The sequence below is a fragment of the Alligator sinensis genome, unplaced genomic scaffold (genome assembly GCF_000455745.1).
Source record: "Alligator sinensis unplaced genomic scaffold, ASM45574v1 scaffold528_1, whole genome shotgun sequence".
Lineage (NCBI taxonomy): Eukaryota > Metazoa > Chordata > Crocodylia > Alligatoridae > Alligator > Alligator sinensis.
In genome coordinates this window covers 1,084,543-1,101,192 of record NW_005841846.1, presented here as the reverse complement: position 1 = coordinate 1,101,192, position 16,650 = coordinate 1,084,543, and the positions used below count along the sequence as shown (strand labels likewise).

The 16,650-nt window shown below is 40.1% G+C and overlaps 1 protein-coding gene across 2 annotated transcripts in view; it reads left to right on the top strand.

The window, feature by feature from the left end:
• MTUS1 (microtubule associated scaffold protein 1) overlaps positions 1-16,650 on the top strand; it is a 164,092-nt gene that overhangs the window by 2,821 nt on the left and 144,621 nt on the right. The window contains exon 1 of one of the 2 annotated variants that reach the window (XM_025207524.1): positions 1,131-1,207. The exons of the other annotated variant lie outside the window; for it this stretch is intronic. The gene's annotated coding sequence lies outside the window, so the exon portion shown is untranslated. Of the gene's footprint in view, positions 1-1,130; positions 1,208-16,650 lie in introns of those variants that run through there. 2 annotated transcript variants of the gene reach the window in all.

Genomic DNA, 16,650 nt, shown 5'->3' with positions numbered 1-16,650 from the left:
GGGGGTCTAGTTGGGCTGGTCCTGCTCTGAGCAGGAGAGTGGACAGGATGACCTCCTGAGGTGCTTTCCAGCCCCCTGTTCCCCATAGTAAGGAAGTCACGTACTTCCGTTTGGTGCCTCATATCAACCGCCTCCGCCAGGAGCTTGTGGGGCTGCCCTCTCAAAACCTGATTAGACTTCACCCTGGGGTTTTAGCCTTTCTCTTAGATGTGGCTTCTTAAAAATACTGCAGCTGAGCAGTGTGACTCTTCCAATCTTCTCGGGGCCACATTGGTCTCTGACCACAGAAATTTCTTCAAGACCCCTCTTCTGTCCTTCAAAACACTTCTATTTGAATCAAATTCAGTTGTTTAGACTAAGAGAGTTTAGTTTTTGGGAGGCTGTGAGGACTTTGCATGGTTCTTCGGGAGGGCTGGGGGTTTTGGCTGGCACTTTAGTTTGTATTTGGCTGCTGTTCGTGGGTTTTGTTGTTTCTTGGGGCTTTTTTAGGTTGCTTTGTTTTTTCTTTTTTATGGCCTACCCCATAACTCTAAAAGTTGCTAAAGCAAATATGAAGGGTTTTTGAAGCCGGGAAACTTTGCAGAGCAGGCATCTCTGCATTTCCCTTGGGTTCATTTCCTCCTTGGATCTGATAGCCAAGTATCAAGTAATCTTTCAAGCATGTACTTGTACCTGATGTGCTCTGAACTTCTGTACTGAACGTATAGTATTAAACATGTTACAATCGTCTTTCCCCTCTTTTGTGTGTGTCCAGTAGTTACTGCTAGCATGCACCTGGAACCAGTTTGCAGCAATAGGAGCCATTGCATTCCTGTTACCTCCTTCTTTTTTTTTTTTTTTAAACATATTTTGAATGTTTGCACCTCCATATGTTCTATAAATAGGAATAAAAGGTTGGCAAAGGGAGGAGAGCTCAAGTTCGAAAAGGGCATTCAGCTCAAATGTGATACCGTTGTTCTGAGGCCAAGAAAGGATCAAGGTAAAGTATTTTAGGTTAACAGTCAGATCAGAGGATAAGAAATGAACTGGAAATAATCATTAAAGAAATGCAAGTTTTCATTTAAGAAAAGGGCGTGCTACTCTGTCATTGGTACAAAGATGATGAAATATTTTCTTGACTGTCTTCACAGGTCCAGAATATGAAGTACCCACCTGGGTTAAACATCCACCCGGACAGTTTTTTCAAGATCAGGTTACAGTAGAACAGGTGTTTACCTTTCACTGCAGTGGATATGTAAAGTAGAAATTGATGGTTTACCTGCCTTAATGAGTAACAGAGGTACCTTTGGCTTCTGTGTTTGTTTTTCTGCTAGTCTGAGACTTAGCTCTGTTTTCAGGATACCAGCGTTACTGAACCATGAAAATACAATTTGACCATTTTGTGCTGTTTTGTTGTGCCATAGATCAGCAAATGAAGATAAGTTACTGGTGAGCTTTCTTCCAACATAAGTAGAACAGTAATTCCTGTGGATTCCTTGGGTGAAACCTCTCATGTTCTAAAATAAGTTGTTTGATAAGTGAGTAGTTGGGCTTTGAGATGCCCAGTTCAGTCCTAAAGGATTTAAAATCTGCTCATAACTAAAAATGGCTACAGCTCATTTGTCTTGGTTAGTAAAACTTTTCTTTGTTGTAAACTACATTGATCTAAATAGCCTTCATGTGTACTGTTATCCAATAACATCTTATCACTATAGCAAGTTCTTTTGAAATATTGGTCCTTTATAGAACATGGGTTTTATTTTATTTTGTAATGCTTTCTAACTTTCACTAAAAAAATGAAAACTAATGTTATATCTGGCAATAATATGAGCTTGTTGATGGTTAAAATGTATAAACAAGTGTTGTTGGATTAGGCTTTGTTTTAAACTACGGATAAAATTAAGTGGATAAACTTGCTGAAAAGTAGTATTTATTTACCATCCTACTTGATGAATGAAGACTCCATAATTAACACATTCTTTGAATACATATTGAATCCATATTATAAATGGCTTCTGGATATTTTATTAAGAGAGCTTTATTCCTAATTCTTAGAGATACCATTTTAATACAAATAATATGTTTAAGTATAATGTGAGTTATTTCTTATTTTCTGCATCTTTAAGCACTTGAGGCATTGATTTCATCCATAAGAGGAGCATTAATATGGATCCAGCAGACTGAAAAATGAGATTTAAATACGTTTTCGTTTCTAATTGCTTTCTTGTTCTTTAGCTTTAGGGCTCTTTGTGGTTTCAATTTCTAACATTGAAAGCCTGAGCCTTATTTTTAAATGTAAACAAATTCTTTCTAGTGCCAGGACTCCAGGAGCTGGGACTTTAGAGAGAAAAGTGGGAATGGATCTGGGGGAGACCACAAAACACTCTGAGACTTGTCATTAAAATTGCAAGAGCTGGCAGACTACATGAAGGCCTAGTAGTTGCTTGATCAAGCCATTATAGAAATACTTGGTTGTAACTGAAAGCATTGGAATATTCCATAATAATTTTATCAAATGTATTACTTCCTACTAAAGTATCAAATGATCATGTAGCATTATTTTCCTACAAATAAAACTTTTTTTTTCTGGTGGGGATACAGGATTTTGTAGATTAAGCAGAGATGCTAAATGCTATATAACTGGACAAAGATGTCAAAAACAATGACACTTGGAAGTCCCTACTTCTGCTCGCCTCCATCTATTACATCATCTGGCCTGCTGTGGTAACCATAAGGCCAAAAACTCAACTTAACCTTTTAAAGCTTAGGATGGTCATTTGACTAGTCTCTGGAATTGTGCCAGGCTTAATTTAAGAAGTTCAGTTAACTTTGAACAAATAAGGTTTATGCAAGCCTAGGGTCTTCTATTCATTTTCAGAAAATAACTTGTCTCCAGTTGTTAGGAGTCAGTTTGAACCCTTCAGGGTTCAAATTACACTTTGACTCTGGGAAGGAGGGGGAATCTGCAGAAAATAAACAAGTGAACTTGTTAATCAATGAACTGGTTTATTTAAGTGAAGGAGCAATCCGGTCAGAGACCCCACCCCAACAGGGTTATGGTTTTCAAATCTTACAGGGGGACTCGCATCTTTTATAGAGGGGCTCAGCCCACCCCCACAACCTCCCCCTTAACTTGCACCTTCCCCTTATTGTTAATACGGTACAGTTGAGCTGCTACAGTAGCATTTGTTTTCAAAAAATATCTTGATCCCTCGAAGCGCAAGTGATTTAAGATTTGGTCTCTTTAGAAGAGTCTTCACTTACTTGAGTTTCTGAAATGAGGATAAATGCATTTGGGAAGACTAAGGAAATTGAACATGTTTGTTAATTTGGTTGTAAATACTTGTGTGTGTTTCCAATTACTTCTTTCAACTTGCTTTCTTTAGTATTGAAGTCACCTGGAGTCTAAAAAACAAACCAACTTGTAACTGGTGTATTCTCTACTGCTAGAAAACTCTTCTTAATTCTGTTCATCCCAAAGGGAAATAAATGAACTAGTTAACTATAGAACTCCTGCCTAACTTCATCCTGTTGGGAAGAAGATGTGCTATAGAGTTTCTTTCTCATAGTTTGCCTATTCTAATTCCTTCTAGCTAGATGAAGTAACTACGGTTGAGTGTCAGTCTTAATTACAGTAATTAATTATAGCTGTTATTCCTGTTTAGCCAGTGCTCCTGTTAGGGTAGTATTAATTGCTTTCCTAATATCATTTGTCTTATGTATACTAACATTTTTTAATATCTCTGTCCTGTTTAATTTGGTTCCTCTTGTTATGTGTTGAATCAACTGACTTGTTGACACTTATTTTAGCTCAGTTCAAATTGGTGTAATCTTGGCAGTACAGTGCCAACTTCCTATCAACAAATTTGATGTTTGCGAATTTCAGTGGCTTTTATTTTTCTTTTTTGCTTTATACAGACTGCTGATCACTTAGAATAAAGTAAAGTTGTAATAAATGTGAGAAAAATTAAGTAATGCTGACTTTTATAAGCTTGGGTAATAATATCTGGATGGCTGAGCCCACTGAAGAGTTTCACTAGTCAGGAGGCCTGCCACCCTCTTCACATGATCTTGGCTGGTTTTCTTGGTATTATTAGTGACATTGGATACAGTCCATACCACCTAAATTTTAGTTGGGAATGGGACGCTAAGGAAGGCCCCCTGAAGGCAGTAAGGTGACACACTCAACCACAGATAAATATGGCTCATTTGGTCTCGTACTGAATTTTTGGTAATCAGCCCTTAGCTTGAAGAGCCAGATCTCCCTGCCATCCTTGACCTAACCTTTTAATGGTGATTTTTGCCATCCAGGGAGCTAGGTTAATGACCTTCAGAAGCAACTATTATATTAGCAAAGGAGCTATAGAAGGAAGATGCTATTAAGGAAAGGTTCTGAGTTAAAGAACTTTGATAAGAGATCAATGAACAGCAATGTACGAAGACCATACAGAGCCTTCTGGATTTGTGAACTGCTTTTTATATTGTGGACTGACTGGCACACAGGTAGTGTCTTTTAAATGGCCCTGCTCTTTTGGTCGGGTAAAATTGTAAGCTAACACAACTGGTTCTTGTCACAACCCAAAGTTGTGGGTTTTTTTGTTTGTGTGTGCTTCAGCATCGCTAAACTGTGTTCCCGCTAAATTGCAGCTCTTTTGCACGGTGGAGTGTTCTGTTGCAATTAAGACCCCGCGTGCAGGAGCTTTTTCCCGCCAGTTTTGTAGCCTTCTTTGCATGGTGCATTTCTTTTGCATTATAGTGATGCATGGTACAAAGGAGTTCCCGCCATTTGTATTAAGATTTCCGCCACATTATTGGCCAATCTTAATATAGGCACACGTGCGGCTAGCTATTGGCTTCCTAGCCGTACAAAAGGCTTGGGTAGTTTCCGCCCAAGTCGGAGAGAGAGAGAGCACGTGGAGTTCAGGAAAGGAGCGTGAGGATCTCTAAGCGCTGCTGATCCCTTCGAACCCAGGTTTTTCCTTAAGAGGGCAACAGAGGTTTAATTTGTCGAACCCACGGAGCTTCAACAACTCCGGGGGACCTATTTACCGAACCCTCAGAGCCTTAACAACTCCGGGGCTCATAACCTCTAGCCTCTCCCCGTTGCCGACCGCAACCCTAGACGTATCCCTATCCTATGGACCCAGTTCTCGAACCCATGGAGTCTTAACAGCTCCGGGGGACCTGGGAACCGAATAGAACCTGCGGAGATTCAGCTGTTCCGTGAGAGAGAATTGTTGAACCCGTGGAGCCTAAATCACTCTGGGGTCAAGGAACCGAGTCTATCAGAGTCCTCCACCAAGAACTCAAGTGGAGCTGTGCCTGGAAAGCTGACCAGCCTACACCACGACCACCTTGGGTGTAAGTAAATAATCTTTTCAATCAACTATTACGCCTCCGTGACTGATTCTAGCTCGAGCGTACCATACCGCGCCGCGGTTTTCTCCGGCCCCACGTGCCCGGGCTGCTGGCCACAGCCTGTGTGCGCAAAGACGGGCCCGGCTCGCCCCCAAGATCAGGAGCCGGCCCACACAGTTCTAAGGAGTAATTTTCAGTTATCATTGTCTTGTGCTGAGGATATTCTCAGCTGGAAGTAGGTTTCTCTCTTGTGCTTTTTTAAAAATTCCAATGCAATGCTGTTGGTATAGCTGCTGGCTGACAATGCCTTTAGTATGCTGATAACTATCTCTGTCTGTCTTGTATGGTCCACTTGGGAAGTTTTTAAATTAATTACCAATGTCTAAATAATATGAAGTATTTGAGAATCATGGTGGATGATCATTCCAGGCAGAGCTGAGGGTCTCTTCAGGTTGGAAGAAGCAACCTAAAAAGCTTTCAGAGATACCTGAGAAGATCTCTGTATTAAAGCTTTTCTAGATAAAGTGTGTGTCCTCTTGGTACAACCTTTGCCAGAAGCATTTTTCCCCTGGCAAGGCAAGTAAAATTTCCCTATTGAAGGTTTTAACCTGAAACAGGTAATCATGCTCCCATTTCAAGATTTCAGCTTTCATTCAGTTTCAATGCAGAGATACGGAAGATACTCGCTTATTAGGATGCTTTTAAGTACTGCTAGTGTAATACCAGTCATTAATTTACAATGGCTACCAGTGTCTGGATGGAATGCAAGTGTTTTGGTTTTAACTTCTAAAACATCTGACTTTGCTGATCACAACTGCTAATAGAGTAGGTAATTTGTAGAAACAGCTAAGTCACAGCTGTCAGATGACAGTGGTATGACTTTAAAAGGAAGTTCAAGAAGTGACAGGACATACTTTGAACTTTGCTCATGTCTTTGGTCTGTCAATGCTCTCATCTTAAGTTCTGGATACTCTGAAAAGCTGCTTTTCAGTGGGAAAGGGCAATTTGAAGAATTCTAGGTTTTAAGATTGTGGAAAAGTGTTCTTGTGAAACTACAAGGTAGCTGACACATAATATGGAAAAATCAAAGCTTGCACATACTTCCATGAAAAGACATCTGGAGCTTAAATAGGGGATAGGTACTTTAAGAATGACCTCTGAGGGGTACAGAATTGCATTGTTTCATTTTAATAGAATACAGGGCCACTGTGGTGTTTACCTACATTTAAATTAAATATTTACTTTTTTTCTATCCCTTCACTTGGGTTCATATTTGCTTAATGACTATAGTCATAAGCAAAACACAAATGTCTGGACTTCTCTACATTTGTGGGCATGTGAGAAATTCAGAAGATAGCTGCTGGACTTCCCTGACCATACAATCCTTTTACTTTTATTTAATGAAAGCTCTTTAAAGCAGTTCTTAAGGAAACTTACTTTTAAGCTTAGGAAATTTAACATGTTTCATAAGAAAAGGCATTTTAAGAATAAGTTACTGCTGACACACTAACTAGAAAGTTTGTGGATGTAGTATGAATAATTTAAGGAGTGATAGGGTGCAGAAGAGGAGGGTAGCACATGCACCGAGCCCTCTAACTCTTATCTGATGAACTTAACTTCTCTAACCCAAGTTTAACTTGACTTAATTTCTAAGTCAAGTATGCATCCTGTAGAACTAAAATATAAAAAAGCAGTTATGGCTTGCATAAGGGGTGTATTTTATTAAATTAATTAAAGAAGACTCTCAATACACACTTCTAATGTTAGAGTATACTTGAACATCTGAAACTTCTAAAATTTCTACTGTTTTAGTGAGTGCCATACAATGTGTTTGGTAAAGACATATTTGGCAGAACTTTAAACTTAATGTTTTATATCAGGGTGCCAAACTCATCCAGGCCTGTGGGTTGGATGAGTGGTGCAGGACTGGTCCACAGGCAGGGTGAAGGCATAGGGTCAGCCCTGTGGGCTGGATTGGGCCAACAGACTTCTCTGTGCCTCTCCTCCATGCTTGATCTAGTGTCTGCTCCAGTTGATCTGGGATCCTTACTTGCATATGGCTTGCATCCAAGGCCCTATGCCCAAAGCCAGTCTGAAACATGTGAAGTGGGACATCTCTGAGACCTAGGGGCTAGATAAGGGGGTTCCAAACTGAATTCAGCCAGCAGGCCCTATCTTTTGGACTCCTACTTAATATGAACTAATAATATGACAGTTGGAGATTCTGAGTTTTGATCCAAATACCAAACTTTTCATATGCACAATATTCCTTACTAGTTGTCTTTTTCCCCAATGATATCTTTATTAGACCATTTCTTATAAGTAAGTCTAACTATGAATTTCATTTAGAAGCATCTTTAAAAGAAGATATGGAAGTCATGATGCAACACATTTCTTTTCTGTAACAATGACATTAGCAGAACAATGTCTTGAAGCATTCCAGTGCCATAGTGTCTTACAATTAAGGCAAACCAGTTGTTAAGGCTTTTCAAGTAGTGTTGCCCTTGAGTTTTTCATAGAAGCCCTTTTCTGGAAAGTTATACCACATGTTTGAAGTTAGGTCAGTTTTTTTAAATCTCATTGTGTGTGGATGGATTGACAATATGGGCACATGTATTTTGGTGTCACTCTGGTAGAAGAACTTTCTTTCATCATAATTTGGCCCTCAACACCTTTAACATTTCTCCAACTATTTTAGCCGTAGTCTTTGTTTTAACATTTAATATCTCAAACTGGCTTTCACAGTTTCTTCTTGTTTTTTGATTTCCTTAACATTTGGGTTATTCAGAAAACAAAGAAGGCATGTAGTGATAACCAGTCTGTCAATTTAAAGTGTATCAATCCTAATCCAGGGATTGATTTGATTTGAGCTTTGAGTGCAAATGCTGGTGCAAGACCCAAATGAAATTCAGCTAGATTGGAAGGGAAAACCTTCTCTACTCACTAGGGTGAACGTCTGAGAACAGCGTGCACTTTACATAGAACCAGGCATTTCTGTTACTGGTATGTGTAGCCAACAATGCCAGCAAGATTAAACAATTGACCTGGACTGACTGGACAACCAAATCTTAATAAGGTCAATGCAGGCACTACTTGCTAGGTAAGAGAATGAAAGAGCAGTATGCTTACAAAACTAAAGAACTAAGGTGAGAGATTTGTACCATTTCTAGAGTTCTAGTTAGTCATTTGGATTAAGTGATTTATTGGTTCCCTTCTCCAAACAGTTATTCCAAGTAGTTCCGTTAATTTTAGTACAACTTCTAACAGTTTTGATTTTTCTGTTATTTTGTTCCATGAGTGGGCTTCATACTAGTACCATTTGGGCCAAACATGTCAAATCACCTCATTGGGCCACTGGTTTAAAGACAACTGTACTTAAAGGATTGAGGCCCATTTCTTGCATGTCTTGCTGTTGGTAGGGAACTTGCTTCAAGTCTGCTGCCCTTATTCCTCTGAGTGGCACTGCTTTTTGTTCTGTGGTCACATATGTCACTGATTCCTTCTTGCCAGGCCAACTGCTGGCCCAAGACCTGAGCCTGGCTTTGTTTGTTTTGCTTAGGTCGACTAATTTATGTCCATTACTCCATTATCATCTTCATCACTGTCTTTAATAGGAAGTTCCCTCCTAACCCGACTACTGCATTTTGCTGTTGCTATGTGGCTGACAGTAAGAGAGACATTCAGCCACACATGCATTAACCGCACATGGTTCCTTTGCTGGGAGTTGCCTCCCTGCCTAACTCATTGTTTTGTTCATTGCTTCTGTATGTTTCTATATGTCACTTCATTGAAGAGGGATCTTAGTTTTTTGGCTTGTCAGTCTCTTTCCTTTGCTTCTCTCTAGTCTTGGATGGTTCAGGGCCACAAAGGAGGGGAGGTCTTGTCTGTTTTCCCTTTGCCAGCAATTTCTTGACTCTCTTGGATAGTCTTCCTCTTGCTTTGGAGTATCCAGAAAAAGACACCTGTTCGGATTTGGATATGGAACGGGAGTGCTTGATTTCTACTACAATATATTATTGCCTCATGCCATACCTTTGCAATAAAAATGGCTAGAGGCCTGCAAGGCAAGACTTGTGAGGAAAAACTGGAAGAGCTAGGGCTTTTTAGTCTGGAGAAAAGATGTCGGGGGTTGGGGTTGGAATTTGGTAACAGTCTCCTATTAAATTATGAAATGGGATTCAGGACTAGTATATAAAGGATTAACGTGATAACTCGTTCAATACATGACAGAGAGACTTTAGTTGCACTATTTACTATTAAATGACTCTAAAGCAAAGCGAAGTCCAGTATATTTAGCTGTAGAAGCAATAGTATCTCTCCAATACAGACAAAGAGGCAGTCTCAGTTTTTTTCAGCTTCTCAAGACATGCATCAATTCACCAAAAGATAAGCTGTGCATAGTAGCAGTTTATAGCCGGAATGATTTCTCACTCTTGAAGTGTGCACCTTGTTAGCTGTCAGCATCTTCAAAGCATTTTTGAAATGGAGTAACCCCCAAGCAATAACCCCCCAAGTAATAACCAGCAGGAAGATTCTGACCAATAAAGAACAGTTTGATTAACAGGAAGTCCCAGATTTGATTGAATTGCCTTTCTTAGTAACAGGAGGTTATCAATTTCTGAACTGAAACAACATAGCAGGAAAGTGATTTAAAAAACTTAGTGTTTTTCCTGGTTGTTAGTCGTCCTTGAATGATCAAGGGAACCACTGAGGCAAAACAAGAGTCATTCAAGAGGTGACTGTCAAACCCTATATGGAAAATGTCTCTTCCTGTACATAATTGTGAGTTAATTATAAAGAAATATTTACCATAGTAATTAACCAAGGATAGATATTTAACAGTCAAATACCAGATGCACATAAGAGCTTGCTTAAAATCATCATAGGTATAGTAAAATAAGATGGAAGTGATACCTTGCTATTTCTTTTCAGATGATCCCAACCACAAACTTGCATCCTCTTAAAGTATGCGTTTGTCATTTAATATTTTGTAGTTTAATTTTTATGAGTAGTTCCAGCTCAGCTTAAGTTTTTTACAGTGTCATTCTTCAAATACCTGAAGGTATACAGGGAAGATGAAGATGGGCATTTCTCTGCACTGTAAGCAATAGCCTGAAGAGGTAGTAATGGAAACTTGGGTAAGAGGTGAGGAAGAACTTTCTGGTGTACAAGGATGGTCAAGCATTGGAAAAGGCTACCTAGAGAAATTGTGGAATCTCCATCTTGAAAGTTTTCAAGAGCAAACTGAAACTTGGCTGGGATGGTTTAGTTGTGGATAATCCCACCTTGAGTAGAAAGATGGACTAGATTACTTTTTATAAGGTCCCTTCTAGCACTACTTTCCTATGATCCACTAGTCAATTCTGTATATTCACTCAATTCTTTCTTCCATGCTTGTGGAAGGGCTTTTTGTCTGGTAATGCAGTATTGCTAATGATTGAAGTTACTCAAAGTTGCCCCTCTCTCCCTTTGTTACTAGGTACTCGGGCTGTGCAAAGCTTTGGTCACTGATTTGATTTGGTGGTCAGATCTCTGAATCCAAATCTAACCAGGAGACCCATTAATCTCTCTGAATCGATTAAAAAAGATTCAACTATTCGGACAGGCATAGCTTTAAATGTTTTGTCTACATACCTCCAGGTACCAGGTGGCTTGTGAATGCTGTGATGCTGGGGTGGATGGAGTGTCCCACAGGACTGTGGGGGCCTCCCCAGTGCGCTTGGCATCAGACCTGGAAGTGGACCAGAAGCACTTCAGGTCCATTTCTGGCTCTGACGGGAAGCATGCGGGGGTGGGCCCCCCTGCATGCCCCAGCTCAGTGACTGGTGCCTCCTGGATCTGGGTGGAGTGGGCACCTGGGGTCCCCCCCCAGCTGATTGCTGAGCTGGAGGGGCATGGGGGACCCCCCAGCATGCTTGGCGGTGGACTCGGGAGTGGACCGGAAGTACTTCCAGTCCACTTTTGGGTTTGCCAGCAAGCACGTGGGGGGGCTGCCCCAAGCCCCTGTGGGATGCTCCATCTGCCCCACCATTGCAGCGTTCACAAGCTGCATCTATTATCTCAAGGTATGTAGAAAAAAAACATTTAAAGCTGTGTTAATGCCGATTCGCTGATTCTCCAAATCGGCATTGCATCTTCAGGTTTGGATTTGGCTGAATCGAGTCACTGTCCCTGATTCGGGCTGAATGCAAATCGAATATGACCCATTTCGCACACCCCTACCTGGTACTGCTTTGTTCATAATCCTCCTTGGTGTAGATTTTGCTAGATGAGCTACTGATACTGTTCCATGTACTATGTCTAGGGTTATAACATGAATAGTCTAAAATTGAACTGGCTCTTTTATTATGGACTATTTAACTAGCTTTCTAGTTTATGCATATGTACAGACTTCCCCTTACAAACTGTTTTCTCTAAGGTCTAACCAAGTCACTAAACTCTACCCTTTAATTTTTGAAAGGTGTTATTTACTTGGTGCTTTCTCAGTGTGTGTTGTTTGGTTTTGTTTTCTTTTTTGAAGTGGGGGGTGTTGTTTTGGTTTTTACCTATTCAGAGCTATTATTAAAGCTAATCCCTTGGGACTGACTACATGAGTCCTAACTGATCTGGACTGTTTTCTGATATTCATATTTAAAAATTTGTGCTTGTAATTCAGGCTTCTCTTTATTGGAAATGAGGCCTTTATAAATGCTCTCCCTATGCATTGCAGTTTCCAACTTCTTGGAGTAGAGGTGGGCTGGGTAACAGATTCTCCACAGTACTTTGTTAAAATTAACTTACAATGGAACAAAAGGATCAAATACTTGATTGTTTTGAATAATTCCACTTTTGAGGGAAGGATAAAATGACATATGAGGGATGGCCACAGGATCAAAGTGGTCCATGTGCTGGCCGTGAAGATAGAAGAAATTAGGACTGACTGATTTCCATATGAAATAGAAAAAGAAACCCTGTATTACTTATGGTTCCTATGGTCACTATCACTTACTGAAACTTCATTCTACTTGCTTCCCTTCGTGTTCGTTTATAGAAACATTAAGCAGACGAGAGTTATTCAGTAGCCTTGGTGCATAGCCTTTGCTCAATACTGATAATCACTAACAGTGTGGATTTACACAAGTGCATTTTCTGTACTATTTTTGGTACTGTGTGGTGGACCATAGATAGGTGGATGCTAAATCAGATGTTCCAGAACTATTTGACTGAATAGTTTAGCCTAGTTCACTGAGCTTCAGTTTTACTTTCAATTGAGTCACAGCAAGAAAATGTTTGCTTGTTAATGAAAACCTGCCTTTTTATCCAAATAGTTTATCAAGAGAAAGACCTTAGACATTAATGCTAATGTAAAAGATAGTGCATTTAAAAAGTGCCTGCTAAATATAGCACCATTCTGGTTGAAAGCAGGATATCTTCAGCTGAAACATGAAAGCACTGCCTCCTACCAGGGTCACAAGCTTTGACATGTTTTCAATAGTAGTGAGAGTTCTTCCTTTGGGAGTTACACAATTGACTGCAATAGAATCAGGATCAGTGCTTTTGTTCCACAAACCCTGATGGTATGTGCATCACTGATGAAAGAAGTCTGCTGAAGTCATTCCATAGTACTAGCCTAAGTTATATTTAGGGCTTGTTTATAACACTTCTGTCAGAGTAAAGCTACTATTACATTCTGTTCACTTATTTATAAGCACCACAAGTGAATTTGAGCTTCCTGCAATGAAATAGCATATAACTTCATTCTTGATTTTAGAGGGAAGGAAATAAAAATCAACTGCAGTATTTTTTTTTTTAATGAGTTTCACTTTGGAGGAGATAAAATGTGAAACTCGGTTTTAATGCTATCAAATGAAAATAAGGCCAAATCTTTTAGGGAAAACTAAATACAGAATCTTCATCTTTACATTGAACAATGTATCAGAGTAAAACAGATAGCTGACATGACTTGTCAATCCAAAAAATTTATAGTGAATAAAAACTGGATAGCTTGATTTATTTTACACTTTCAGTAGCTGCAGGCATATAGGTTTTACTTATTCAGCTAAATATTAGAGAAATTAACTGGTTACTATAAAAAAGCAAAGGACATAAGTACTGTGGGGAAAAAATAAAAGGTGGCTTTACTTAATTTAGTTGCAGGTTAAAAATTTGTCTTCCCAGTTTCTGGTTACTCTGAGGCTTGCTAGTAGAAGTGTTTCTACTCTGAATTCTGTTCAAATCTTGAAAGAAATGTCTTTACTTTTTATATTAATAGCAAACAAGAAAATCTGCTTTTCTAGCTACATAGCTTTGTTCTGCTAGCAGAATAAGAGGGTTCATTTGTTAGTAGCAATGAAGTAAGCCCTGTAACTGGAGTGATCACAGAGTAGTACAGTCTGACTTTTGAAAGCCTGAACTTTTGCTCATAAATTTGAACTCTGACAAATTGATGTTCAGTTAACATCTTAAAGTCATTTTCTGAAGTCTGAAAGGGAATCTAAGATGAGCTTTTAAAATCTTTAGCCCAGTAATTGCTTTCTTGTTGACTAATGTAATCTTTGAAACTAAACGTTTTCTTTTTAATATTTTCAGTGCTTATGGCATCTTGCTATTTAGGCACTGAAAAATAAACTTAAACTTATCCCTGATATTTGGTCAAAGTTGAAACAAATAAACACACCCCCTCTTCTTCCCTCCCCCCCGCCCCCATAGCTCCATAGTTCAGTAATTTTAATTTACAAAGTGCGTGCGAATGTGTGTGCATGTAAGAAAGAGTTGATTAAGCCACATCTTGACAAGAGGAGTTTAGATGATGATTAAACTACCATTAAAATGGAAGCCTGCTTTTACTCATAAATGAAACTCTACATGGACAGAGGTTAACAAGATGTTTTGTGTTGTACTTGCCAACTTAATACCTTTAGTCTACTTTTTTTTTTTTTGAGAATCCTTGTGTAGACAAAATCTGTAGTATGACAAAGGGAAACTCTACCTCTGCTAAAGTTCTAGCAAAAACATAGAATACATAACTAGACCTTAAACAGTATTCATTGGAGATTTTTAAAAATTATATTTTATTGAATATTGATATGTAATATTGAATTGATATTTTATTGGTCTCTGCTTGCTGGTCTGAGATCAAACTCTTGTCCTACTTGATATGTCTACATGCTCAGTTAATGCTGTTTGGCTTTACTACGCCGTAAATTTACTACCTGCATATGCATGGGCGTATGCAGGTTAGTAAATTTACTGTTCAGTAGACTGATTTATTGTGCAGGAAGCATCTACATGTGTAGATGGTGATGCTTTACTGCAGACTAGATTAATCTACTGTGCTGTAAAGCATCTTGTGTAGCCATGGCCACTGTCAGCTTATTAGATGTCTGAGAGCCAGCCAGCTCGATCCCAAGATCCAGCCTACGAGCTTTTTTTAACTGCAGCAACTTTAATATATGCTATTGGAGCTGGATATCCAGGGGTCAAATTTTCTCCCTGCACTGTAAACTTGCAGCACGGGGAACATTTTTTTTTTTTTTTTGCTCCCGCACGTGCCTCTTGCTCCACCTCAAAGGGGTTTGAGGTGGGGCAAGAGGCACGTGTGCACTCATCTGGATGCACCCAATGTGTCTAAAAAGAACTTTCCTCCCTTTTCCCATTGCCCATTATGCAGTAAGCTTTTTTGCCCTTGGAAGCTTTTACAGTGGGGACTGCATGTCCATTTTTAGCCTTTTCAACCTAACCTGAAAAAGATCAGGGATTCCACTTATCAACCTAAAGAACAAGCTCTAGTTTATGGTTAACAAAACACTGCTGCTGTCTACCAGTGACTTGGAAAAGGCATGCTGCTTTTCTCAAATTGGTTTGCTTGTGTGTAAGAAATTACCAGTTAGAAATTAGAAGAGCTAAACTATTTTTCAAATATTGAGAAGATGAAACAAAGCCTTTAAAAAGAATCTGCAGCAGCCTAGGACATGGGAATAGGCCGTGAAGTAATACAAATGCTGTAACCTCAACTTGTGAATGATCTGTTTAAGAATTCAGCTCAGTTAACACTGGCTTGCCAAAAAAACCCATACAGTTCAATACAAAATATGCTTTTGGATCACTATTACAATTGAATTCCTTGAGCTCATGTTTACTCAAGCTAAAGAATGGGAAAATATTGAGACTGGCCAGTGCTGAATTAACACATCTTATTGTAATGCTTATTTATATGGCTTAGAGGGTGGTGTCTAAGACACTGGTATGAAATGGTAAACTGTGCCAAGAAACATAAGCTTGTGGATAGTATGACTGTTACTACTGCTTTTAAAGGGGTACATACCAGTTCTCTCTTTTCATTCAACACAAACCTAAATAAAGTCAAACGTAAAGGCAAACAAGTAGCTGCTCTTTTCTTTTGTAAAATACTGATCAGCAACAAGTTAATTGTAAGTAGGGGAAAGGCAATGAATTGACTGTAGGGTTGGGTAATACTACAAAAGCCTAAAACATTTAAACAGGGTTGGAAGTACTGCAGCAACAAAAACATTTTCCTGAAGAAATCGAGTGGGTTCAGCTGTAGCTTACTTCTACAACAATTAATTTTAAATTAGAATATGTTTGATATTAGAGGTGCACCAATACATCAGTCCAATATTGGATCGGCACCAATATAAAGAAAATTGACTGTATCGGAAATTGGTCTGCTGTGGTCAATAGTGTGGCTGATAAATGCCCCATGCATGCGTGCAGTCACAGTGCAGTATGTAGGCAGCGAGGAGCACAGGTTGGAGAGCTGCATGCAGCTAGTAAGTCTGTGGTGGGTGGGAGGGGTGGGGAAGGGAAGGGAAGGTCCATGGGGGCCAGATCAAGGCCCCCACGGAGAGGGAGGGAGTGGGGCTGGGGCAGGAGCTGCCTGGGCAGGATGTAGGACAGAGCCATGGATTGTCTGGGGAGCATGGGGAGGAGTTGCAGCTCCCGCTACTGCATGCACCCCAGGAGGGCATGGGGCACATGCCCCTGGATCTAGGCAAGGTGGGCTGGGGCCAGGGTTGTGTGGGGCTCTTTCCAGTAGGGGCTGGGCTGGGTTGCATTTGGGGCAGGCAGCAGCATTGGCACTGGGAGGGGTGGTTCAGGGGGCTATGGTGAGTTTTGGGATGTTTTTGTGCCCCTCCCCGTACTGCCACTGCTTGCCCCAAGCACAGCCTGGCCCAGCCTTTGCTGGGATGAGCCCTGTGTATCCCTGGCTCCAGCCTGTCCTGCCCCACGCAGATTTGGGGGCCCACTCTGTCCATGTCTCCCAGGCTGCATGCAGTGGTGAGAGCCACTTCCTCCCCCCCCCCCCCCCCCCTC